Source organism: Prionailurus bengalensis, chromosome A3, assembly GCF_016509475.1.
Source record: "Prionailurus bengalensis isolate Pbe53 chromosome A3, Fcat_Pben_1.1_paternal_pri, whole genome shotgun sequence".
Lineage (NCBI taxonomy): Eukaryota > Metazoa > Chordata > Mammalia > Carnivora > Felidae > Prionailurus > Prionailurus bengalensis.
The window spans coordinates 133619969-133644391 of NC_057354.1; the positions used below are offsets into that span (position 1 = coordinate 133619969).

The 24423-nt window shown below is 54.1% G+C and overlaps 1 long non-coding RNA gene across 1 annotated transcript; it reads right to left on the reverse strand.

Moving 5' to 3' along the window:
• Positions 1-1067: 1067 nt before the first annotated feature.
• Positions 1068-3685, reverse strand: LOC122467035. The gene is made up of 3 exons (XR_006292829.1): positions 3538-3685; positions 2019-2298; positions 1068-1240 (listed from the first exon to the last, which is right to left on the reverse strand). It is a non-coding gene; the product is annotated as an uncharacterized LOC122467035 (long non-coding RNA).
• Positions 3686-24423: the final 20738 nt, after the last annotated feature.

Here is a 24423-nt window from a genome sequence, read left to right on the forward strand (position 1 = left end):
TTGTGGCAGAAGAGCCGAAGACAGACACTGTATCCCGGGGATTTCTTAACCATCTGTTACCAGGTCACTTCTTGGACTAGAGAACGTGGGGAAGACACTGACTCTCTCACCAGCCCCAGAATCGTGGCGCTCGGGGGGCACGTCCAACTACCTCTGTTCAGCACGCCCCCCCCGCTCAACATTTCCCTCATCGTTGGCACTTCTCCACGAAGTAGACTATTTGATAATTACCAATCACGCCACAGAGCGCCGCGCGGTGGGATGTTCTACAGTTACGCTTACCAACGACAGGTGCGGAAATTAGGTGGCATTATGGAAAATGTTTAGCATCTGTCAAGCGAAAAACGCGATATGCAAAGCGAAATCACTGTGTAAACACGCCTACGGAAGGAAAAAAGAGGAAAGATACTGGACAGGGTAGCATCGACTCTATTGGGGCGGCACCCCAGGCAGAATTCTGGAAGAGGGCTCTGGACCTGCTCTGGACGCCATGACCTTGACTCCAGCTATCGGGAAGAACCAGCCCCTGAAGAGATCTACCCGTAGCCACATCCGCAGAGGATTCACACGGAACGACTGAATCCAAACTCCAGAAGGAGGCGTAGGTAGGGTTCACTGACGCACCAGTTACCCTGGCCGTGAAGATCCACGACACCTCAAGAAGATATAATGCAGCTAATTTTGTCATTAATCCCTGCTTTTCCCTGCGGAACAACTAAGGCCAACTGTGGCCAGTGCGGTGAAGCAGACATTTGCCATTCTGTCTCCAGCCTGCTCTTACCTCCCACGTGTAGCCGATCCCTTCTGCGGGTTTCATTTTCCTTCTGTCATGGCCCCAGACAGCCCCTAAGATCCTTTTGCGTGAGTTAGGGAAGGACGCCCCTCTGGACAGCCCAGCGGCACAGAGCGTGGTGAGGGGAAGGCAGGCCGGATTCTAGCCCCCCGCTGGCCAACGCCACGTGACGCACCCTGGGCGGCTGGCACGGTGGGGGACCCTTTGGTCACATTTTCCGTAAGGCTGTATCACTTTTTATAGCGTGAATTAGTAGCGACGAAATCAAACAAAGTACTAGAGAAACACCTTTTATGGGTAGGCTTGTTCAACCAGAAAGAAATCTACGGAACTATACCGATGTTGTCCGAAGCCAGTCTTCCTAGGGCCAAATCCCGGCTCGGTCGCTTATGAGCGCGGTAGTCTCGGGGGAGGTTAGTAAACTTCTTGGTGCCTCAGATCCCTCCTCTGTAACATAGGGATAATAGTAGCGAAAACTTCAAAGGGCTGTTGTGGGGACTAAACGAACTAATGTGCGTAAAGCTCTTGAAACAGCTCCCAGAACGTGGCGGATGCCGTGACCGTATCACCTCTTGCCACCGCTGACCGGACGGAGAAGAGAAGCCTGCTCAAGTGCCTGGTTCAAATCCAGACTCCTCCTCTCTCCAGCCTTCCCTGGTTTCTTCACCGAGAAGCAATTCCCGTGTCTTTTGGGTTTCTTTCACACATTTTCTGGTGTCTCTCACACAACGGCTGGGACGGTGTCCCTCAGTCTGTGGCTCTGTCTGGGAGCTCTGTCTACCTGCCCCGATAGGAGGGTACCTGGCGGGCAGGAGCCACGTCGTCCGTCTTTGGACCAATGCAATGACTGGTGTGCAGCCAGAGCTCAGTCTAGGACTGTTGGTGTCAGTGACTGCACGACCGAGGGCACGCTTCCCTGTCCCCACCACCCACCCCCACCCGGCACCAGTAGGTCCTCAACAATTTTATTTGAACTGGACTGACTTTATTCTGGAAGTCTGTGGCTAGACATCCTCACTGATTCGGTGTCACGGAGACCCCTGAAGGATAAGGGCTTTTTCTCCCAAATCCTGAAGGCTAAGTGGTCCTTCCTGCCCTCCCAGGTCGACTGAATGCCTGGCAGAGATGTGCTCAGGGATGCTCCACCCACCCCAAGAGGTTCCCAAGTAGTTGGCAGAGACGTTTCGCATTCAGATTACACACTGCCAGGATACCCACTGCCTACCTTTCTGGAAATGTCTAGGGTTTCTCTCTGGTCCATTGTTTTCCCCGGTGATCATTGTAGAAACCCTTTCTTTTGTCTTCGGCAATACCAACCCAATTCCCAGGACTCCAGATGGAAAATAACAGCCTTGGTGTCCAGACCTTTGTTGGGGGGGGGGGGGAGCCAGACAGAATCATCCCGGCTGTGGGGGTTCTGCCCGCGCCAGACCGAATGCGTCGAGCCCAAATGACTCCTTGAGGCTTCGTTAGAATTCACCACGGCCCCATCCTCACCGTTGTCTCTGAGCGGGAAGGCAGGGAAACAATAAGGCAGATTGTGCCCTGTGTGCAAGCAGTGATCCCGGACACCACTGAGCTTAATTACAGCCGATGAGTCCAATGTCTGGGAGCCCCCAGGAAGTGCTCCCTGGGGCTCCCCCAGAGGAGCTCAGATGTGTTCCACTCCACTGTGCAAACAAAATGAACTCTGCTGACCAAAGGCCTTTCTGACCAAGATAAAAATGGATTTCTGTCAGTCACCAAGGGCCCCTTGCCTGGGCGCGAGGGGCTCAGATGGTTTTAGGGCCACGTCTGACCGGAGGTTTCGGGGAGCAGACGGCCCATGGCGGTGTGTATAATAAGCATCAGGGCTTTCTCCGGTGGCTCGGAGGCTAAGCTCATTATCCAAGGAACAAATGGAATACGAAGGCTGCCTCAGTGCTGCCAGGGCCCACTAAGAAATGTGCTGTGAAACAAAGTGAGTACATGGGGCCGTGGTGCGGAGCAGAAACCCGGAAGCAGAGACGACAGAGGGAAGGCTGGCTTTCCACCCTCGGCACCTGCTAAGTGGCTCGCTCGCTCTGCGAGATTCCGCAAGCCCACACTCCCGCCACCCGCCTTTCGCGTCACCTGGTGCCCAGCCCGAAAACAAAGCGCCTTGCCGACAGAATTTCCAAAGGGCCCCCCCGCCGACCCCCGTCGCACAGAGTCATTCTCATTGAGAAGCGAGAGATCGGTGCCTTGTGTTCTCCAACTCCTGACCAGAATAAACGTCCAGTTGTTTCCTGTGGACCTCACCGTTATTCCTTAAACAAGCAAGAACCAGTTGACATCTTTCTTTCTTAATTCACGTACCTCAAATCGGATTAATATTATCTTATGACCCCCTTATCGATGCTGACTCTTCTGAACATTCTCCTCCCTCCTGGGTTCTCGCTCCCAAAGCCAGAAGCCTTGGAGTCAGAACCTCCCCGCTCCCCTCCACTGGTCTCCATCCTGGCTGCACACGAGGGTCCCCTCCAGGGCCTTTTGAGAATCACCGCCCCCCCTGCACCACCCCAGACCAACTCAGAAGAACTGAGAGTCGGGCCTGGGCCTCGAACCCCATGAGAGGGATTCTCCACTCCTCCTGACTTACCCCCTCGGCTTTTCTCAGCTCTGCGTCCCCTCCCTCCCACCCTGGCCACCTCCTTCAGACCACTTGCTTTTGTCACCCAGCGATGACACTCTAACTGGTCCTCCCCTGCCCCCGCCAGACATACCTTCTGGCTTTCCTGAATTTACTGCCACGGTGATTTGTCTCAAATGGCTCACAGATCTTGTCACTGCTTCTCCCCATTTTCTAGGCATCCACTGTGACCGGGCACTGTTCTAGGTCTAGAGAACCGTGCGTCTAGAGAATTAGTCTCTGCTCTCGTGGAGATTATAGTCCTATTTGCCCAGGGGAAACGTTAACTATCAAACTATGCCAGTAATTGTTTAATAACAGCTGTGACTCATACCTGGAGGAAGTAAGAGGTAACATGAGAATATCTCCCCTGCTGAAAATTTCCCGGTGGTTCCTGGAGCCCCAGGACTCCTGGCTGATGGTTAAAGTTCAACTGTCCCCACTGTCACTGCGTGCCTTGAGGGCCATCTCACCAAACAAGTCCTTCGAGTACACAGTGTTCTCAGGTCTCCAGCCTTACTCTGCTGCCTGGACTTCTTTCCTTTCCTTCACCTACCTCTCCTCTAACTCAGATGCCACCGCCTCCAGGAAGCCTTCCCTGATAAACCCAGCATGGATTAGGTGTCTCTGTTCCGTGCTCCCAGATCTCCTTCTGCCTTCCATTGTCATTGTGCTTTTGCTATCACGGCATGGATGTCTGCTATGCTTAGGCATATGCCGTGGCCCCGACCCCCAACTGGACTGGGAATGCCCCAGGACAGGACAGAGTCTTTTAACCATAAGTGAATGAATGCAAAATAAAGCTAACAGAGTCTGGTTGGTGGGAGAACACTGAGAAAATTTAGGGAGAGGAAAGGACTTATTTATTTGTTTACTTCTTTATCTTTGAGACTTTGCTAAAATTCTAGCGATTGAGAGAATAATCCTCCTGGCCCCTGCCTCTACTAGGAATGCTATCTAGGGCTGAGCCCCTGACAGGCTCTTACCAGGATATGGAGACGTTAACACAGCAGAAGAGAGAATTTATAATCTAATATTTGGGACTGATTTCCTCCTCCTACAAGTTGTATTTATGAGCAGCAAATAGGGTTATTGAAAATCACATCCAGGGGCGCCTGGGTGGCGCAGTCGGTTAAGCGTCCGACTTCAGCCAGGTCACGATCTCGCGGTCTGTGAGTTTGAGCCCCCGAGTCGGGCTCTGGGCTGACGGCTCGGAGCCTGGAGCCTGTTTCCGAGTCTGTGTCTCCCTCTCTCTCTGCCCCTCCCCCGTTCATGCTCTGTCTCTCTGTCCCAAAAATAAAAATAAACATTGAAAAAAAAAAATTAAAAAAAAAAGAAAATCACATCCAATCCAAGTACTTTGGAAGTCTTGCTCCCTGGTGTCAGAGCCCTGTTGATGGAAAGAAAGCCCTAGAACAAGAGTCAGCCGGTCCTCCTAGACTCACAACCCTAACATGGAGGTAATGACCGTCGGTGCCAAACAAACGCTAAACGTCATTCATGAAATTCCATCCTAAAGCAAATAAGTGAGCACGCTTCTTTTTTTTTAGAGTTTATTTATTTATTTTGAGAGCGAGAGCACGAGTGGGGGAGGGGCAGAGAGAGAGAGAGAGAGAGGGAGGGAGGGAATTCCAGGCAGGCTCCACACACGAACCGCGAGATCGTGACCTGAGCCGAAGTCAGACGCCAAACCGACTGAGCCACCCAGGAGCCCCAGTGAGTCACTCCTTTTGCAAAATACCCAGGTGTAGGGTAGCTGCTGCTTACAGCTGGGAACACCTGTTGCCTTAAGCATCTGGCCGGCAAATCACCGAGTCCCTGGTTTTGCCTCTTGCAGTCACACCTGAGATGCTGGGGGCAAAATTAGCCTTTCCTTAGAACAGCCGGCGGAGGCTGGGGGCTCAACGTGGGGGCTCAAGGGCAGCTGGGGGCTCAACGTGGACGCCGCACCTCAGTGGCCAGAGAGGGTGCGGGCAGGCGGTCACGCTGACCGGGGACTTAGTGGCCCGCTCACCCCCTCTGCTCCCACGTGAATCCCAGGCCCACCCGGGACCCTCTGTATCATGCAGATACCCTGGACTCGACGAGTCGGGTGGCAGAGCACGGTTTCTTTGCATTGATGAGTCCGCGGATAATGTGCTGCCCCTCAAACCTCGGTTGTTTTTACGTTACCTGCAGCTGCGAGTCGGCTTCTGGGATTCCCCCCTGCTTCACTCCGCCAGCGGCAGGGGAGAGAAAGCCAGCCAGATGGCACGTGCCTGGGTTCAAGTCCCCGCCCCTCGTGTACCAGCCTGGGCTCCTGTCCAAATCCCATCCCTCCCTCTGCGGTCCCTTTCTCTCCCGTCCAGGGGGCCTGACACCATCCCTGGCCCCGAGGAATTCTGACGAGGTCCTAAAGACACAACGTTCGTGGGAGGTAAGTTAAAGATTATTGAGCCAAGCTGGCATCTACGGGCCAAAAGGGATATGAGCCGCGTGGCCCGTCCGAGGTCACAGGGGCTACCGGAAGGACACAGGGTGTCCAAGGAGAGCCACTGAGTGAAGGGCTTTAAGCCTTGGCCCGCGTCCGGCTGAAGAACGTTAAATGGGGTCACAATGGAAAAGGCACATTTGGGGGACCTGGCTCCACCTCTCCGCAGGAGGCTGCTCCTTGGCCACGGGTAAACAGTTGGGCCTCAGTTTCCTCATCTGTGATATGGAGACAGTAATAATACTTCCTGGGGCCACTTCCAAGTGAAATGAGGGAATGGGTGTGGAATGCCGCCCTCTGGGGGCAGCGTGCAGACGTCCCGTCTTTCTGTCTGTCCCAGAGAGACCCACGACGTGGGGCAGCCTGGGGCCGAGGTGGGCGGCTCGACCTCCGCCTCCCGCCGCACAAACTTCGTGGTGGTCGTCTTCTTGGAGATTCCGCTGCCCTCCCAGGTGGCTGCTCCCAGTCTATTTCTCATTTGACTGATTCAGGAGATGCTGAGAACTGGTCGCCACGGTTTCTTACTTTTCTCTGGACACAGAACAAATTAACTGGGTTTGGGAATCGGCCTTTTCATTATGTCCCGGGGAGGGTGAGAAAGAACAAGGCAGAGGCAGCATTTGGAAAGTCTCTGACTTTCCAAGTCAGACGGTCCTCTGTCCTCCCACCCCCTCTGCCCCTCATCTGCTCGTTCTCAAAATAAATAAATACACTTAAAAATAAAAGAAAACGGCTTACGCCCTTGATCCACATTTTCCCCCAGAGCCTGAGCCAAAACGTGCTTCCTGACACTCCGTGTACAGATGTCACATATGGCAAAGGCAGGAGTGAAAACCTCTTCCGGTTGAAGTTATCAAAGAGAGCTTCCTGGAGGAAGAGATATGTGGAACAGTTCCTGAAGGTTGTATAGGATTTCAGCAGCTACACATATATGAGATCATAGGGAGGAGTGGACAATGTGTGCAGCTGGGAAAGGCACCTAGAAGGGGCAGTGAATGTGCCCATCTTACAGGAATTACACGTAGGGGCGCCTGGGTGGTTCAGTCGGTTAAGCGTCCGACTTTGGCTCAGGTCATGATCTCACGGTTCGTGGGTTCGAGTCCCACGTGGGGCTCTGCACTATCAGCATGGAGCCTGCTTGGGACTCTCTCTCTCCCTCTCTCTGCCCCTCCTCCCCTCCTCTCCTCTCCTTTCTCCGTCATCCTTCCTGCTTGCCTGTGCACTGGCACTTTGAGCTAACCGCTTTCTCGGGGCACAGCCCCTGCGGCCTCTGAGAAGTTCCTGGGGCCCAGTGGGGGCAGCGGCTTCACAGAGGGGCCAGGTTTCCTCAGCTGGAAACCCCTCCCTGGAACGGGACATCTGTCAGTGCCGGTGTCGATGATGCAGATACACCATTAGCTGCTTGCCCTGTGAAACACACAGGCGGGGAGGGCAGGGTGGGTTTGACCTCGACCATGACCGAGGGCTCAGGGAGGGACAGCAGGTCCTAGTGTGGAGGAGCCACAGAGCTGAATACAGACTGGGCCCCTCCACTTTCTCCCAGTACAGGGATTCCTGGAGGGCGCCTATACTCTGAGGGACCCCGGGGGACGATGGGGTCATGGACGCGAGCACCACCGGGAAAGGGCAAGACCCCTGCTTGCTAGGCAGGTGGGGGGTTCAAAGTGTGGAGACTGCCTGAGCCCCACCCCTGCTGACAAGCCCGGCTCCAGAAAACCTGGTGAGGGTGAGCCTGGGGCGAGAAGGGCTGATGTGGGAAAGGTTCACATACTGCGAGGGCCCCGACAGGACACCGAGGGCAGCCCACAAAGCTGTAGGGAGGCATTCGCGATTGGGAAGAGTGGACAGAGGTGTCCCAAGGCAGAGCAGCCTGCCCTGCGGGTCCTGGCTCTCCGTCAGCCGAGGTGATCAAGCGTAGGCCTGGGTGCCCACTCAGCAGGGAGGCAGCGAAACCCCAGCCCCGGGCGGGCACCGAAGAGCTCGGAGTGTGGTCCCCGGACCAGCAGCTCGGGCATCTGCATTGCTGGTCAGCCTTGCAGCGTCTGGGCCCTACCCCGGCCTTCTGCATCGCGACCTGCGCGTTAACGAGCCCCCAGGTGATCTGGGCGCTCACTGAAGGTCACGGAGCCCGGTCCAGAAATCGCTGAGATGCCTGCTTCCCTCCGGGGTCTGCTTCTGCTCCTGGCCCTGCTTGCAGGGGGCGGGCCTAGCGGGGATGGTGCTTCCCAGCTACCCGTGCACAGAGCAGGGAGCTCACCCTCGCCCCCAGCCGGCTCCTCTCCCGCAGCTTCCTGGAGGCCTGGGCTCGGTCCTCTCCTCTCCCCTCACTCTCTCCTTACTGGGAGCTGAGTGTGAACAGGTGTGTAATTGGACAGGTAACCGCAAAGGTAAAGAATGGAAGCCAGCTGTGGATGGGCGAGTTGGGAAATACCAGGAAGGTTCACAAATGTGGCATCCGGGGGCCCTGGGGACCTGCTGAGGGCTGGGTGTGGCGGGGGTCCAGGTTTCCTGGAGATTTCCCGGGATTTCAGGACGCCAGCCCAAACCTCGGGCAGATAACTCAGCAGTGCGCAAACCGGATTTGCTGAGCCCATCGGCTGGCAGAGTTGGTTCTCGGGGCTCGCCAGCTGGGGGCAGCACTGAGCAATGAGGCACCCACGTGTGTGTGTGTGTGTGTGTGTGTGTGTGTGTGTGCGCGCGCGCGCAAGAGGAGGCCATGGTTGATAAGAGCCAGGAGGGAGGCAGAGGAGGTCCCTGGGAGCTGTCTCCAAAAATTTGGCATTGACACCACAGCTCTGTGCTGCCATAGGCAGAAAACCTCTTGCTTTGATAAACTGGTGACAGAGTAGCTACCTTTCATATCCACACTGTATCCGTTTCCTGGTACCACAAACGGGGGTGAGGGGCCCAAAACAACAGACCTGTGTTGTCTCCCATGTCCGGAGGCTGGAAGTTCAAGTCCCACTCTTCACCCTCACATGGCATTCTCCCTGAGTGCGTGTCCCTGCCCAAATTTCCTGTTCATACGAGGACACCAGTCAGATTGGCATGGGGCCCGTGTCCTCACATGGTCTTTCCTTGGCACGCCCTTTCCCTTCCCAGTGGGTCACTCTTGTGTGTCCTTATCTCTTAGAAGGACACCAGTCGATTGGATTCAGACACACCCTAAGGCCTCATTTGAATTGAATCATCCCTTAAATCATCCCTGTCTCCAAAGACAGTCGCCTTCTGTGGTGCTGGGATTAGGGCTCCAACATGCACATTTTGGGGCACAATTCAGCTCATAACAAACTTTAACGTAACTTTTTGAGGGGAGCAGGGGATACAGTTCAACCCCTAACACACGCCTTGTGGCATAGTTTCTTTTTTCCTTCAGGCCTCGAACATTTTTTCTCAGCTCCCACTCTGTGTCAGGCACTGTTTCAGGGGCTGGGGATAGAAAGAGAAGCCAGGAACCAAAGCTCGGTCCTTCTGGGAGCCCCCAGGCTACAGGGGGGAGGCAGGCCAGTCCTGATAACTGTCAATAGAGGCCCCAGTGTAGGGGCTTCAAGAGCCAAGAAGGGGCCAAATAGGCTCTGCCTGGGGAGGGGAGGAAGGCTGGAGTGGGTGCCTTCCAGACAGGGGCTGTACCTACAGATGCTCACAAGACCAGGGTGCATTCTGGAAGCCGCAGGTGGTGATGTGACCAGGGAACAGGGTGACTGTGGGACAGTGGGTTCCAGGCAGGTCCAGCTTCAGGGATTTAAAGTGTAAATGTGGGGAGTTGGTAGGACGGTGGACATTGGAGTGAGTTGGTCAGATGTGACAGGGGATCGATGAGGGAAGGAAGGAAGGAGTGAATCCATTAGTCTGGTTCGTATGCCATGCTAGACATTATAGATGATTCAGAACAACTAAAAAGCAACATCTAATCTCCCAGAGGCCAGAAAGGTCAAATACTGTGTCCAAAGCCACCTCGCTAGGTAGTGGCAGAACCAAAATATGAAACCCTATCTAGGGACCCTAAAGCCAGCCCTCCGACGCTATGCCACCTACACCTTCTTATTTTCCACCTGATTCATTCAAGAAAAGCCGTTGCACAAGAAGGCTTTGTCCTGGAATCCCAACAGCTTCCCTGCTCACGCAGGTAGAGGTGGGGGTGGGGGGGTCCGGGAAGTGAGTGGGAGGCTCCTTCGCCCAAAGCAGCGCCCCTCCCCCCCCCCCACCTGCGTTTCCTGGCCTGGCCACGGCTCTGAACCAGAGCCGCTCCCCTGCCTCGGCTGTGCTTCTAAATTGTGCCGAAGGCCTTTCTCTGGGGCCTTTTCAGGCTCTTATTGCAACCATCCATATCATCAGCTTTCCTTCTTCCCTCCAGCACTCACCCCTTCCGGAGGAGCCCCTCCTGTCCTCATCCTCAGGGAGGCCCAGCAGGGCTGAACCCCTGCTCGATGCTTCCTTGGCCTGGACGGTGTCTCTGATGGGTTCTTCCCGACGAAAGCATCTCTCCTGGCTCAGAAACCTGCCACTTTCCCTCTGGGACCCTGCCCTGGTCTCCAGTCCCATGGCTGTCTTTCTCTGAGCAGAGTGCACGGGGCGTGACCAAGCGCCTCCACCGCGCTCCTGGCCCCCCGCTGGCCATGCTTCCTTCTTTCCCAGCTGCTTCTTCCATCCGGAACCCCCACAACTTCCTGTCTCCCCACCCCTTCTTCCTTCAGCCTCCATGCGTGGCTGGCATCTAGCAGAGGAAAGGGGTTCGTGTTTGTGGTACGTACACCTCATGTAGGTCTGTGCCTACGTGTGTGTGCGTGTGTGTGCGCACACTAGGGGTAAAGAGTGAATGCTTGTTGAGCACCTATTCTGTGCGTGTGTGTGTGTACACACAGGCTGTAAAGAGTGTCGGTGTTTAGTGAGCACCTACTATGCACCAGGTGCCCTGTGAGGCCGTTTGCCCCATGTGTGCTGGGGGTGGGGGGGGGGCCAGGTTCTAGCTTCAGGCAAAAGGGTACACCCGCTATGCTCCGAGCACACTTCAGGGACTAGAGGGACTGAGGAGCCCCCTGGATCCTGAGGGAGAATCCAGCCAGGCGGGCAGGCTGGGCCTGAAACAGAACCCGTCTTTGGGGAGAACGGAGGGATTCTGAGCCAGAGTCTGGGATAGCCGTTCAGCATTTCCTCCAGCCCAACCTTTGTGGGCTCAGGTCTGAATCCCAAGGAGATAGTGACCATGAGGAGGACCCAAATGTGCCAGGGTCACTAACAGTCACATAGGGCCCAAGCCGGTATTGCTGTGGTCCCTACTAGAATGCCAAAGGGGGGAGGCAGGGACACTGGCCACAGCACACCTCCCGCCAGTAGCAAACAGCATCCAGAGGGAAGGGGCAGGGGAAGGGTCCAGATAGGAGCCCCGGAGACAGGGAGCAGACCGTGCATACCACAGAGACGGAGGAAGGCCTCCTGACAGCATATATCACTGTGGGCAACCAAGTAGGGGCAACGGGGCCCCTGGAAGATGAGGGTAGGGGCCCTCTTACGAGAGTCAGGCAAGTGTGGATTAGCAGGGGCGGGGGGTGCACAGCTAGCCCAAGGGCCCATTGGTTCGTTTCCACAGCAGACCCAGGAAATAGGCACCTTCCTTTTTGCTGAGGCCAAGAGAGCTCGGGTCCCCTGTGTGAGGTCACTGGTCTGATAGGAGGTCAAGCTGAGATTTGAACACTCTGGGGGCTATAAAGAGGGTAAGAAGGAGAGAGGCCTGCCTCGGACGGTCTGGAGTGTAAGCCAGGATGATTTTTAAAAAACAATGTCCCGGGGTGCCCGAGCGGCTCGGTCAGAGAAGCTTCCGACTCTTGGTTTTGGCTCCCTTCACAATCTCCTGGTTCATGAGTTCAGGCCCTTGGGAGTTAGAGCCCCGCGTCAGGCTTTTCCCTGATGGCACCGAGAGTCTCTCTCTCCCTCCTTCTCTGTCCTCAGAGCTCATGCTCTCTCTCTCTCTCATAAATAAATAAGCTTAAAAAAAAAAAAAAAAAAAGACAATGTCCGAGTCCTTCCTGACATGTGGCCTGCAAGGTGACTTCCTTCCGTGGAGTTCAGGATGGAGGGAGGAAAGAGTAAGTTGACACTTGGATTCACACTCAATCCAGGGTGCAGCAGGTTGAGGGGTGGCTCCCAATATGTCCAAGTCCTAAGCCCCAGGACCTGTGAACGTGACCTTATCGGGAGATGGGGTCTTCGCGAAGGTAATTAAGTTAAGGGTCTTGAGACGAGGTCATCTTGGATTTGGGGTGACTGGTGTCCTTCTAAGAGAAAGGAGAAGGAGGTCTGAGACATAGAGACAAAGAGGAAAAAGGCCACGTGAAAACGGGAACAGAGATTGGAGTGACACAGCCAGAAGCCAATGACCTCCGGGAGCCACCAGGAGCTGGGAGAGACAAAGAAGGATTCTCCCCTGGGGGTTCTGGAGGGAGCACCGTCCGGCCACCAGCTTCATTGCAGACCTCTGGCCTCCAAAGCACTAGGAGAAAGTACTTCTGGTGTTTCAAGCAACCGTGTTTGTGGGATTTTGTTACCGCAGCCACAGGAAACTAATGATACACAGGACAGAGGTTCTTGCCCCGGGCCCGCCTAGCTTCTGGGTGCCTCCTTCCGCTTACGGCCGCTCTGCTCCCTGAGACCTCAGAAACCGCGCCCCTGAGCTGAGAGTTCCTCTCGGGGATTCCAAGCCCCGCCAAGTAGAGGTTAGGGCCCCTCGGGCCCACCCACCAGCCCAGAGACGGCTCCCAGAGGGGGAGACACGGTGGTGAGCAGCCCAGACCTCAGATGCCACATCACCGTCACTCTCTCTGCAGCTGGGCCTAGAAGAACCACGGCATTTGAGGAGGGGCTGCTGAGGATTTGCTGTTAGTCCCATCCACGTGGACGGACACGGATTTTGCTGTGTCTCTTTTGGTCCTTTCCCCTTTTTTCCAGTCCCAGGAACGGCTCATCCTTCAAGGTCACCTCGAAACCACTTCCTTTGTGAAAACTTACTTGACCCCCTTCCCCTGTCCCAGGCAGAATGGGACCCCCAGCACTTTCCACCTCCATCCCTGGCACCTTCCTGGTGCCTGCTCGGCATTCATCTGCTGTGTCCCTAGCATGGGTGACAGAGTTCGGGGATGATGAGTCAGGCTCCCCAGTCCTCTTGGGTGATGCTCCTGAAGACAGGATCAGGGCTCGTGCACCTGGATCTCAGCCCCTCTCTCTACTCCGTTCACTCACCGAAGGCAAGTTTATTTATTTTATTTATTTTGAGAGAGACAGGGAGAGGGAAAGAGAGAGAATCCCAAGCAGGCTCCTCACTGACAGCACAGAGCCTGATGTGGGGCTCGAACTCACCACCTGCGAGATCACGACCTGAGCTGAGATCAAGAGTCAGACGCTTCACCGACTGAGCCACCCACATGCCCCCTGCTCACAGAAGGAGAAATGGATGAACGGACATCGTGAGAAGCCTGTTCTGGGTTCATACGTGCAAGAAATGTGTCAACTAATCAGCATTTACTAAACGACTGCACTGGATGCTACACTTCTTCTTGATTTTGTTGTTGTTTTCTTTTTCCAGTGTAATGTCTACTCTTCATGGCCTCCAAAAAAGCTTTTTTTTTTACACAGCTTTATGGAGGTATGATTGACATTCAATAAACCGCATATAGTTCGAGTAGACAGTGAGAGGAGTTTGACAAACGTAGTATATGTCCATGAATCCATCACCACCAAAATTTCGTTGTGCCTCTCGGCCCCCGGGGCCCCCACAGACCCCTCCAACCCCAGGCAGCCACTGATCTTTCTGTCACTATAGACGAGTTTGCATTTGCTAGAATTTTATATAAATGGAATCATGCGGCATGTTTTCCTTTTTTGTCTGGTGATGTTCAGGTGATGTTTAGCTTTTTAAGAAACTGACAAATTCATACCATGAGAGACTCTTAAATACAGAGAACAAACTGAGGGTTGCTGGAAGGGAGGGGGGATGGGCTACGTGGGTGATGGGTGTTAAGGAGGGCACTGGTCGGGATGAGCAGTGGGTGTTTTATAGAAGTGATGAATCACTAAATTCTACACCTGAAAACATTAAAAAAATGAAAGAAGGAAAGGAAAGAAAGAAAGAAAGAAAGAAACCACCAAACTGTTTTCCAAAATGGCAGCACCATTTTCCATTCCTGCCAGCAATGCGTGAGGTTTCCAGTGGCTCCACATCCTGGTTAGCACTTGATGAGGTCAGTCTTTTTCATTTCAGCCAGCTGGTGAATGCGTGGACGTATCTCGTGGGGCCTGATTTGCATTTCCCTGGTGACTCAGGAGTCTGAGAGAACACTTCACTTTGATCATCTGCTGTGGCTCCTACAGCTCCCCCGTGAGGTAGGTGGGCTAGCCCCATTTCGCAAGGACGAAGCCTGGATCCGAGCCCTTGAGTAACTTGCCTGAGGTCACCCAGCTGGTGAGCAGTAGAACCAGAGTTGCCCTTATTACCCAAGTTCTTGTTTCCTGAGCTGACAAATCCTCGGTGACCCCATTAACTCGGAGCTGGGCCTCAGTTGGGGTGAGAGCACATGAGCTCCCGAAAAGGGATGTGTCTGAGGTAGAGAAGAGTCTGCCAGGACCTTCCTCAGTTCCCCCCCAGGCTCCCATCTTCAAAGGCAACACCCAGTCAGCACTTAGCCCAGGGCCTGGCAGTTGCCTCTGTCATGGGGTCAAACCCACCTCCTGCCCCTCCCAGTGACAGCTGCCTCCAACTGGGGTTTTCCCTCATCTCTGCAGAGCAAGTGCTCCCTCTGTGCTCCCAGTTTCCTCAGAATCGCCCTCCCTGTTCCTGAGGCAGGTCTCCCGGATCTCGGGCCGGCTCAGACTCTAGCTGTGGAGAGTCTCCCGAGGTGGTGGGCAAACAGTCAGCGTGGCCCAGGCTTCCCCGAGGTGTGGAAAGGTCTCCTGAGCTGGTTTTGGCCACCTCAGACACGCCTCAGATTCCGCTGGTGTACAAAGCTCCTCTGAGTCAGGGAGGCCATCTTGGGGGACAGCCTCCTCCCCAGCACATGTGTGCGGACACACACACACACACACAAACACACACACGAGATTAGTCTTCTCAGAGCACAGTTGTCTTCTCCGGGGTAGGCTGTCCCTCCGGAAGTCACGTTGCGGGGGGGGGGGGGGGGGTGTCAAAATCTAATATTGGGAGTTTCCTGTCCTTTACCATCAAGATTGTCCTAACGGTGGCCTTTCAGGAACCTGTCACCTCTTCCTCCCCACCCATCCTTTCCTCACCCCACCCCACCCTGGCCTGGGGCTGTGGCTACCTCTGAACGGGTCACCTCCCCTCCCAGCCAGAGAGCTCTGGAGTGGGTCCCCTCAGGGCCTAGAACACAGCGGGGGCTCAGTAGCTGCAGAGGAAGGTGGGGTCCTGGAGCTGTTACGTTATGCTTACCTGGGTTTCCTTCTCCGCTAAAAGCTTCCTAAAAGTCAGGAGCTCTGGAGTCAGCTGGGCCTGAGGTCTGCGTTCGAACCCTGTTCCCCTGTGTCAGCCTGGTCAGTTACCTAAATCTATGACTCAGTTTGTCTGATTAACAGGCTTAACAAAGCCTGCCTGAAAATCTGGCTTGAGGAATTAATTAAAAGAGCAATAGTGTATTAAGGGCCTATCCTGAGCCCACAGGAAGAAGTTATCTACAGGTGCTGTCTCCCACACGCCACCCCCCCCTTCCTTGTGCCCCACCCCTGCCCCGGCCGAGGTTATGGAACAGTCATCCCCAGCAGAGGCAGTGCCCTGAGCTAACAAGGGGGCTGAGGGCCGTGGTCTTGGAAGCTGTGCCTGGGGCGAGCCCCAAATAATGGCAGGGGGGCCTTGAATGCCGTGCCAGGGATCCGAACTTCAGGCTGCCAAAGTCAGAATAAATGGGCAGAGAAGAGTCCCAAGGGTTCTGGGTCCCATCCCTCCTTTAGTCCTATTAGAAGGAGGGTGGTGGGGGGATTAGCAGCTACACAACCATCATAAATCAGGGAAGCGTCCAGGCAAGCTTCCAGAGGTTGAAACAGCTGACCTGCTCTAGGAATTCTGTAGCTGCTTTGACCGAAAGTAGGACCACACCCCAGTCCCCACCGCACCCCAGAGCAGGGCGGTGAGCCCAGGCCCGATGGCAAAATCGGGAACCTGAACCTGCCCTTAACCACACAGCCCTCCAGCTGCCATGCTCTTTGAGGTGGGGGGGGGGGCGAGGTGTAGGCAGAATCCCGAGTCATAGGGAGACGAGCCATGAAAGGCTGGGGGAGGGAGCACACCAAGCAGATGGGACCCTGAGGGACTAAGAGCAAAGACCTGGCACACGCTGGGACAGAGAGAGAAAGCCAGTGCAGCCTGTGACAGAGAGACAGAGAGACAGAGAAGACGGCAGATGGGGCTCTAGCCCTCCAGCAGCACAGCCTCGGGGCGAAAGGGGGCAAAAGCCAGGCCGTGGGTGGCAGAGGGGCGGTCAGCTAGCTCAAATGCCCACCCCCCCACCCCCAAAAGTTTGAATAAGATGCAGCGTTGAGTGAAGAAGAGAGAAAGCCACCCCCACCTCCTCCCCAGCTGGAGGCCTCGCACCTGCTCCAGGGCTCCAGGCGAGAGGCAAGAAGTCCCTATTTTATTTTATTTAAAAAATTTTTTTAATGTTTATTTGGTTTTGAGAGACAGAGACAGCATGTGAACAGGGGAGGGGCAGAGAGAGAGGGAGACACAGACTCCAAAGCAGGCTCCAGACTCTGAGCTGTCAGCACAGAGCCCGACATGGGGCTCGAGCTCACGGACCTCGAGATCATGACCTGAGCTGAAGTCGGACGCTTAACCGACTGAGCCACCCAGGCACCCCCAAAAAGTCCCTATTTAAAATCAAATTTGGGACTGGACATTTTAAAGTTCCAGATGGGGGGGGCGCCTGGGTGGCTCAGTAGGTTAAGCATCCCACTCTTGGTTTCGCCTCAGGTCACGATCTCGTGGTTCATAACTTCGAGCCCCACATCTGGCTCTGTGCTGACAGGGGAGAGCCTGCTTGGGATTCTCTCTCTCTCTCTCTCTCTCTCTCTCTCTCTGCCCCTCCCCTGCTCACACTGTCTTTATCTCTCTCAAAACACGCAAATAAAAACTTTTTAAAAATTAAAAGAACAAAAAACCAAAACCCAAAGTCCTGGATGGGGAGAATTTGTATTAACTAAGGGCAACCAGAAAGGTCACAGGACGGCCTGAGACTTCAGCAGGGCCGGGGAGGTACCTTCACTGACTAAATCAAGAAAGACAAGGGGAGAAACTCCTTCATGGTTTCATCCCACAGTCCTGCTCCGTGAAAGGTTGGTCCCCTTGGGTCTGAAGGCACAAGACCAAGGCTGACAGAGCTCCGGACCTGGGCCTGCGTCTCCTACAAGTGCAGCTGGCCCTGCTGGTCAGCGGTAGGTGGGACCTGCCCCAGATCCGTCCGACCCAAAGTTCCTGCATGTGCTGCCTCAGAGGGAAGCTTCTGGTCCAGTAAGAGGAGGCGGCCACGAATGCTGCTATGGGAAAAAATAAAGCAGAATCCAGTAAATGCCACCATAAACCCGTAAGCTGGATGTTGCCTGAGAACGGAGGAGGAAGCCACAACTGAGAGGGTGGGGAAGGGTGGAAACCAGGGAGGTTCCCCTCAGGAGGTGGCATTAACACTGGGCCTTGAAGGGCGAATTTCAATGAGCAGAGAAAGGAAATAATTTTTCATGAGTTTTTAATGTAATCCTTCCAGTAACTCCCTCCCTCCCCTCCCCGAACACTTAAACGGACGATATCAGGAAGTAACCATCCACTTTCTTATCTAGATTTTTCCATTTCACATACAAAAAAATAATAATAATTAGTAAATAAATAAATAAATAAACCTAAAACAAAACAAAACAAACACCTCTGATTTTCTTTCTTGGAATCCTTCCTTCTAAAACACTTATCCAGGGGCGTCTGGGTGGCTCAGTGGGTTAAGCGTCCGCCCCTTGATTTCGGCTCAGGTCATGATTTCATGGTCCGTGAGTTCGAGCCCTGCGTGGGGCTCTGTGCGGGAGGCTCCGAACCTGGAGCCTGCTTTGGATTCTGTCTCTCCCTCTCTCTGCCCCTCCCCCCTCCATCCTCCCTCTCTCTCTCTCTCAAAAAAAAAAAAAAAAAACACTCATCCACTCAACACCTATTTATGAAGCACCAGCTACGTACCAGACATTAGTGGCATCAGGAGTTTGACTCTCTTAACCTCAACAGTCTTTGACCTGCGCACCAGCATCCCCCCCAGTTTATAGATGAGGAAACTGGAGGACAGAGAGGTTAAGTAAGTTGCCCGAGGTCTCCCAGTGAGTAACTAGCAAATCTGGGACGTGGGTCCGAATAGTTGGGCTCCAGAGTCTGGAAGCTGCCCCTTTACTTTCCGTTGTTGCTTCTTTGATAGAAAACTCAGTGTGGTTGGCCACGCGGAAAGGCGGAAGAAAGTGTGGCCGCGGCTCCTTTTATTATCTCCCATAAACTGATGCGATACTTCCCGGCCGTTCGGTGCAGCCCCAAGTGGCTTCACGGCTCCAGCTGGTGGGAAAGCATCAGCTCCCACCGCTTCTGGGGCTCAGTTGTCAGAGGAGAAAGAACCATACGGGAGGCATGGGGCGGGGCTGGTCTCCTCGGCTCCGGGAGCCCGGCTGGCCAGGCAGGGACCAGAGAGACCTCCGCCACGGGGACTCTGGCCTCCGCGGGGGGACCCGTGGGGCTTGAGGGTTGAGTGAACCGAGACTCCCCGTGGCCACCCTAGCTGCCGCGGGCCGGTCATCCCAGCCTCCTGTGACTTCTCCCTCATCCTCCTGCCTCACCGGGTCCTCCCATCCCCCCGCCCCACGTGCAACCAGATCTGCCCCTTGCACGCCGCCCTTCCGTCCCCACCCCGTCACAGGACTGCAGGCCCCCAGCATTTCTCATCTGAGCAGAGGCAGTCACTTCCTAACCAGGCTTCCTGTCCCCCGGCCTGCCACCACATAGCTCGTCTGCCAGTTCCCAATTCGTTTCTTAAAGTGAAACTCTTATTGTGGCACCTCCCCTCCTCAAGAAGCTTTTGTGGCTCCCCGGTTACCTACTGGAATAAACGTAAACTGTGCGGCCCTGTGGTGGGGCTTGCACCCTTCCGCCCCAGGCCACCAGCCTTCTCTCCCTGGTCCCCTTCACCTCCCTGACCCATCTACCCTAGCCTCCTCGCTGCCCCCAACCCCTGTGCTCAGCCCCACATCTTCCCTCCTACCTCCCCTAGTGTGAATCTGTCGTGACCCAGCTCAAGACTCCTTGGACCACCTAGATGAAAGCAGTTGCTTGCTTTGAAATTTCTAAGGCTCCTTTTGTCGATGACAATAATCGGTCACCCTCGCTCTACACTGTCTTGTCTGATTCCCAGACACCAGTGAGTCATACCCAAGTTCACCCCGGTGGTGAAGACTCCCAACATCACCCGGCAGAGAGGCAGTGAGAACAACATTGCTTTGGGGTTCAAGTCCCAGCTCTGTCACTTGCCAACAGGATAACCCTGAGTAAGTCCCTTAACGGCCCTGAACATCAGTTTCCTCATCTGGGGATAAAAACCACTTCCCAGACTTGCTAGGAGGGTTAACTGGGGAGATGCATGTAAATGCTCGGCAAAGGTCCCCTTCTTCCCTCAGTACCTAGGTGCCAATTGGCTCTGACCTGTCTGAAGCTGGGCCGAAGCAGGCCTAGGACAAAGCAGGTGGAGGTGGGCACTCTGTGCTTTCATTTTTACACAAAGTGTCTCACAGGGTTTTTTTTTTTCCCTAGTAAAATTAGATCCTGACACGTATTCAGGGAATGCCTGTACCTATTTCTCCAAGAACAGAGAGTCAAGGGGGGGACCCACCTCCGGCCCATGGAGCCAGCCCATCCAGGGGCTGAGTCACCTGCCCGGCCCAGCATCGTAGAAGCAAAGCAAAACAACAACAAATCCATTTGCCAGATTAAGGGGCTGAGACCGCAGGCCCATCCCCGTCCCCGTTGATGGCGGAGATGTGTTCGCCCGTGGAGATGTAACACCGAGCGGGGCACGATGCACATCTTCTCGTCCCAGGACCCTTGGTCTGTCTGTGCCATGAACCCCTCGGGTAGTCTGGTGACCTGCCAATGACACGTTTGAATGAGTAAAATACAGTACGTAGGATTGCAAAGGAAACCAACGATGTCGAAAGACAGCTGGCAGAGCATGAAAACGTGCGTGACGGCACAGAGCATCTCTGTGGATGCGTCCGATAACAGGACCCACGGCCGCTGTGACGTCGGTGGTAGTTTGTGTTAGACTGTGCGACGAGCCACACACATGAGATTTTGAGATGGGACAACCGTCGTGGGATACGATCACATCTGTCACCCACACTGGTGATAAAGACGCTAGTCACGCACTCTGAAGCGCTCTGGCTTGTTGCCCGCATTTATAATTGAAAGAAATGCCAAATTTCAGTTGAAGAGGAGGGAAAACACGGTCATTTCTTCTCATCCAAGGCCTACGCCCCTGATCGATTTGCACCCCTTACGCCCAAGATGGGGGAGCTTGTGTTTGGGGCAGGGGCCGCGGCTATCTGCTTCCCCGCCGAACCCCCAGCATCAAGCACAGCACTTGACATAAGTTGGTGCTTAACAAGTGTTTGTTGGGTGAACGATAAGGCCATACACGTGGCTGTGGAATGAGGATTGCAAGTCGGGTGTCCGGGTTCCCTGTCACCTCTAATTTTTATGACAAATCTTGGGGAGGAGGACATCCGTTTTCTACATAAGTTGCCTTTGCCCTGATTTAGGCTGAAGGACTCTGGAAGGAAGGGCCCTCGCAGTTCATCTGTGCACATGCGTGCACACACACACATACACCATAAAAAAAATCCCAGGAATCTCCTGGAAAAGAGCTCAAAGGAAGAGAGAATTTATTTATTTATTTTTAAAAATTTTTTTTCAACGTTTTTTATTTATTTTTGGGACAGAGAGAGACAGAGCATGAACGGGGGAGGGGCAGAGAGAGAGGGAGACACAGAATCGGAAACAGGCTCCAGGCTCTGAGCCATCAGCCCAGAGCCCGACGCGGGGCTCGAACTCCCGGACCGCGAGATCGTGACCTGGCTGAAGTCGGACGCTTAACCGACTGCGCCACCCAGGCGCCCCAAGAGAGAATTTAAATCAGGTAGGAAATTACATTGTCCTTAAGCCTGATGCTGGGATTTATGCCTGAAATGGGGATTTTTGTCTGATTTGCAGAGTGAGAGGCTATATTTAAAGCTAAATAAGAATTGACAAGGGGCTACATAAGAGTTTGAGACCCTACGACGTGAAGTAGCCCGACCCTGTGGCCCGTGCAGCAGTGAGTGTGGGGGATGGGAGTTAGGGGTGTCCCTGCAGACGCTTTGACCCACCGGCAGCATCTTCACAACGGCTGGAGGCATCGGCAGCCTTGGCTGATGGCAGATGTCACGGGACATCACGAGACAAACACTCAGACCCTGGAACAGAGACGCAAATCCACTATAACGCACTTTTACCGTGACAGGCCTGCCCCGTGCGTCATGAACACCGTGGACAGTCACACTGGGCCCCGTGCTTCCAAGAGTCTTGCACCTGCATTCGTTTCTGCTGTTGCCACCTGGATATTCTTAATAACAAGAATTCTTAAAAACAAGAATGTGCTGGGCCCTCGAATTATTTAGCCTGGTCCTGGTGGCAGGACGGGAGGTCTGCCCCATGGGTCACACGATGAATGCTCTGCCTTCTGGAATCCCTGGGCTGGGTGGGGACGGGGCGGGGCGGGGGGGAGGAGGCACGAGGATGGGTCCTTTGGGTAATTGGCTCAACTTCCCGGTCTATGAGTCCATAAACGCACCGAGGGATAGCTGCCGGGATTTATTGGGCACCCCCTAAGGGAAAGGCTCATCAGTCCAGGAGCAGATGGCTCCCCCACAGCCTTGGACAGACAAATGGCCAGAGTGGCGGACGATTCCCCAGGCTGTCGCAGGCTGAGAGAAATGTCACTTAAGAATGCCCAGCCCCCGGGGCCTCTGGGTGGCTCAGTTGGTTAAGAGTCCAACTCTTGACTTTAGCGCTCAGGACATGATCTCATGGTTTGTGAGTTCAAGCCCTGTGTAGGACTCTGCACTGACAATGCAGAGCCTGCTTGGGATTCTCTCTCTCCCTCTCTCTCTGCCCCTTCCTCACTGGCGCTCCCTCTCTCTCTCAAAATAAATAAATGCATTTAAAGAAGAAGAAGAAGAAGAAGAAGGCCCAGTCCCTCAACTTGTTTCTATGCTTCTAGTCAACACGCCATTGTACAAGTGGTACAAGAATACCTTGCACACCTCAGTGAGGTCAGGAAGACAGCAGACTTGGTCTCAAAGACCAAAATGCCAAAACACTTTCAGGTTTATATAAGGAAAACGTGGGGGCAAAGGGGGGTGGGTACGTGCAGGCAGGCCGTATAGGTTAAATGGATCATTGTCTTGGAATCCATCACAGTTGGGGGCCTGCTGGCTCAGGAAAGTCCCTGTTGTTTGAGGGGCGTTTTTTGTTCCCATCAGGGAATGCTCTGCCCTCAGAGCCTTCCGCCCGAGACAAGAGCCAAGCTGGAAAGAAGAACCCAACTGGCAAGTCTGAGGTCAAAATGGAGGCGGCCAAAGCCCTCTTTCATGCTTAGCAGCCATAGGACCCAGACCCCAAGATGGCACCCATTGACTTTGCCCCTCATGTAGCTGTCCTCTCCTTGAGAGTGGACCGGATTCAGTGAATACAGCAGAAGGGATGATCTACCAGTTCTGCGGTTAGGTGTAACATTATAAAAGACACTGAAGCTTCCATTTTGGTAGCGCTCTGTCTCCGTTGTCCCTCTGTGTGTCTCTGTCTCTCAGGTTACTCATTCTGAGGGGGTCTATTGCCCTGGAGAGACCAGGTGGAGTCTGCAGGTGCCCACAGGGTAACCCGGAGACCCTCCACCAACAGCCAGTGAGGAACTGAGGACTCCAGCCAATAGCCATGCGAGTGAGCTCTCTTGGCAGTGACTCCTCCTCCAGCCCTTTCGAGGTTTTGAGGACGCAGATCTGGCCTGTCTCCAGCTTGCCAGTCGCCTCGAGACCCTGAGCCAGGGCCATCCCGCTAAGCCTCTCCTGGACTCTTGACCCTCAGAAAACTGTGAGAAGTAAGGGAGATGATTCATTTTCAGAAATACCAAATAAAAGCTGTGCTGTCTAGTTAACAGTAAGTTTACAACCTATTGGAAATACCGATGAACCCTTGCCCCCGCAGTGGACTCCCAAACCTATAGACACTTCACTTGCTGATTCTTCCCCTCTCTGTTTTGTGGCATTTGCAATGAGCGTGTGCCAAAGAACAAAGGCAGGAGGGACTGAAAGTCTGGGCGTCGCCTCAGGGAATGTACGTTTGTTCCAATCAGACCACTTTTTTTGCCTTACATGGGCATAGGCGATGTCCGGGTAAGGCTGTAACCTCTCCAGTGCTCAGCCAATGAGGAACCAGGGGAGGGACTTACCTCTGCAGCACTCAGCCAATGAGGTACCAGGGGAGGGACTTACATGCTAGGAGATAAAGTGTCTGCTGTAACCGCCCCAAGTGTGCCTGTCCATCAGACCCCCTCTCTTGCAAGAACATTGATTAAAGCCTCGCTTCACCGTGCTCCGAGTCTCCACGAGCCTCCTGGGATTGGGTCAATGGGCTTATGTCTAACAGAAACTGTGGGGGAGAAAACATATTTGTTGTTTTAAGTTCCTATGTTTTGGGGTACTTGGTGTAGGTCAGTAGAGAATATGCCAGTTTCTGATTTATCACTACCTCACCACCAGGAGCCCAGAGCACCCAGGAGAGCCCAGGCACCATCCGTGTCTGCACCCCTGCACGTCCAGGCACACGCAGACATCTACAAGGACTTCTGGAAAGTCACTGAGGACGGCTGTCCTTGAAGGATGCTGGGACCTCCAGGCGAATACAATTTGCTGCAGTAATGGTAACAGTGATCACTTCCTTCCACGCTCTGGCCAGGGAAAATATGAATTCACATTGGCTAACGCACGTCTTAGTGTACGTTCTCCCAAAGGCAAATATTATAAACTTTTAACATGATCCGGGTTTATCTAACATTTACAAAGCACCCACTAAGTACCGTGCACCTAATCCTGATAAAAGCCCAGCGAGCTGGAATTATCCATCTCATTTTCAGATGAAACAAGGTGAGAAGTAAAGGAATTTGCCCAAAGTCTCAAAGCTAGTGACAGGCAGGAAAGCAAGTGAAACCCGGGGTCGGGTGATTCTAAGATCTACTGTCTTTCTACTGCACCCTCTGCTTCCCCCAGGTAGGAGGGCACAGAAAGAGGGTGGGGAGGTTGGAGGGGGCGGGGTTTCTGGATTCAGGTGGTTTTCTGTATCTCCATCTCGGATCCCTTCTTCTCCTGCTTCGAAGTAAAGACAGGAAACTCATAGGTGAGTAGACACCAGCC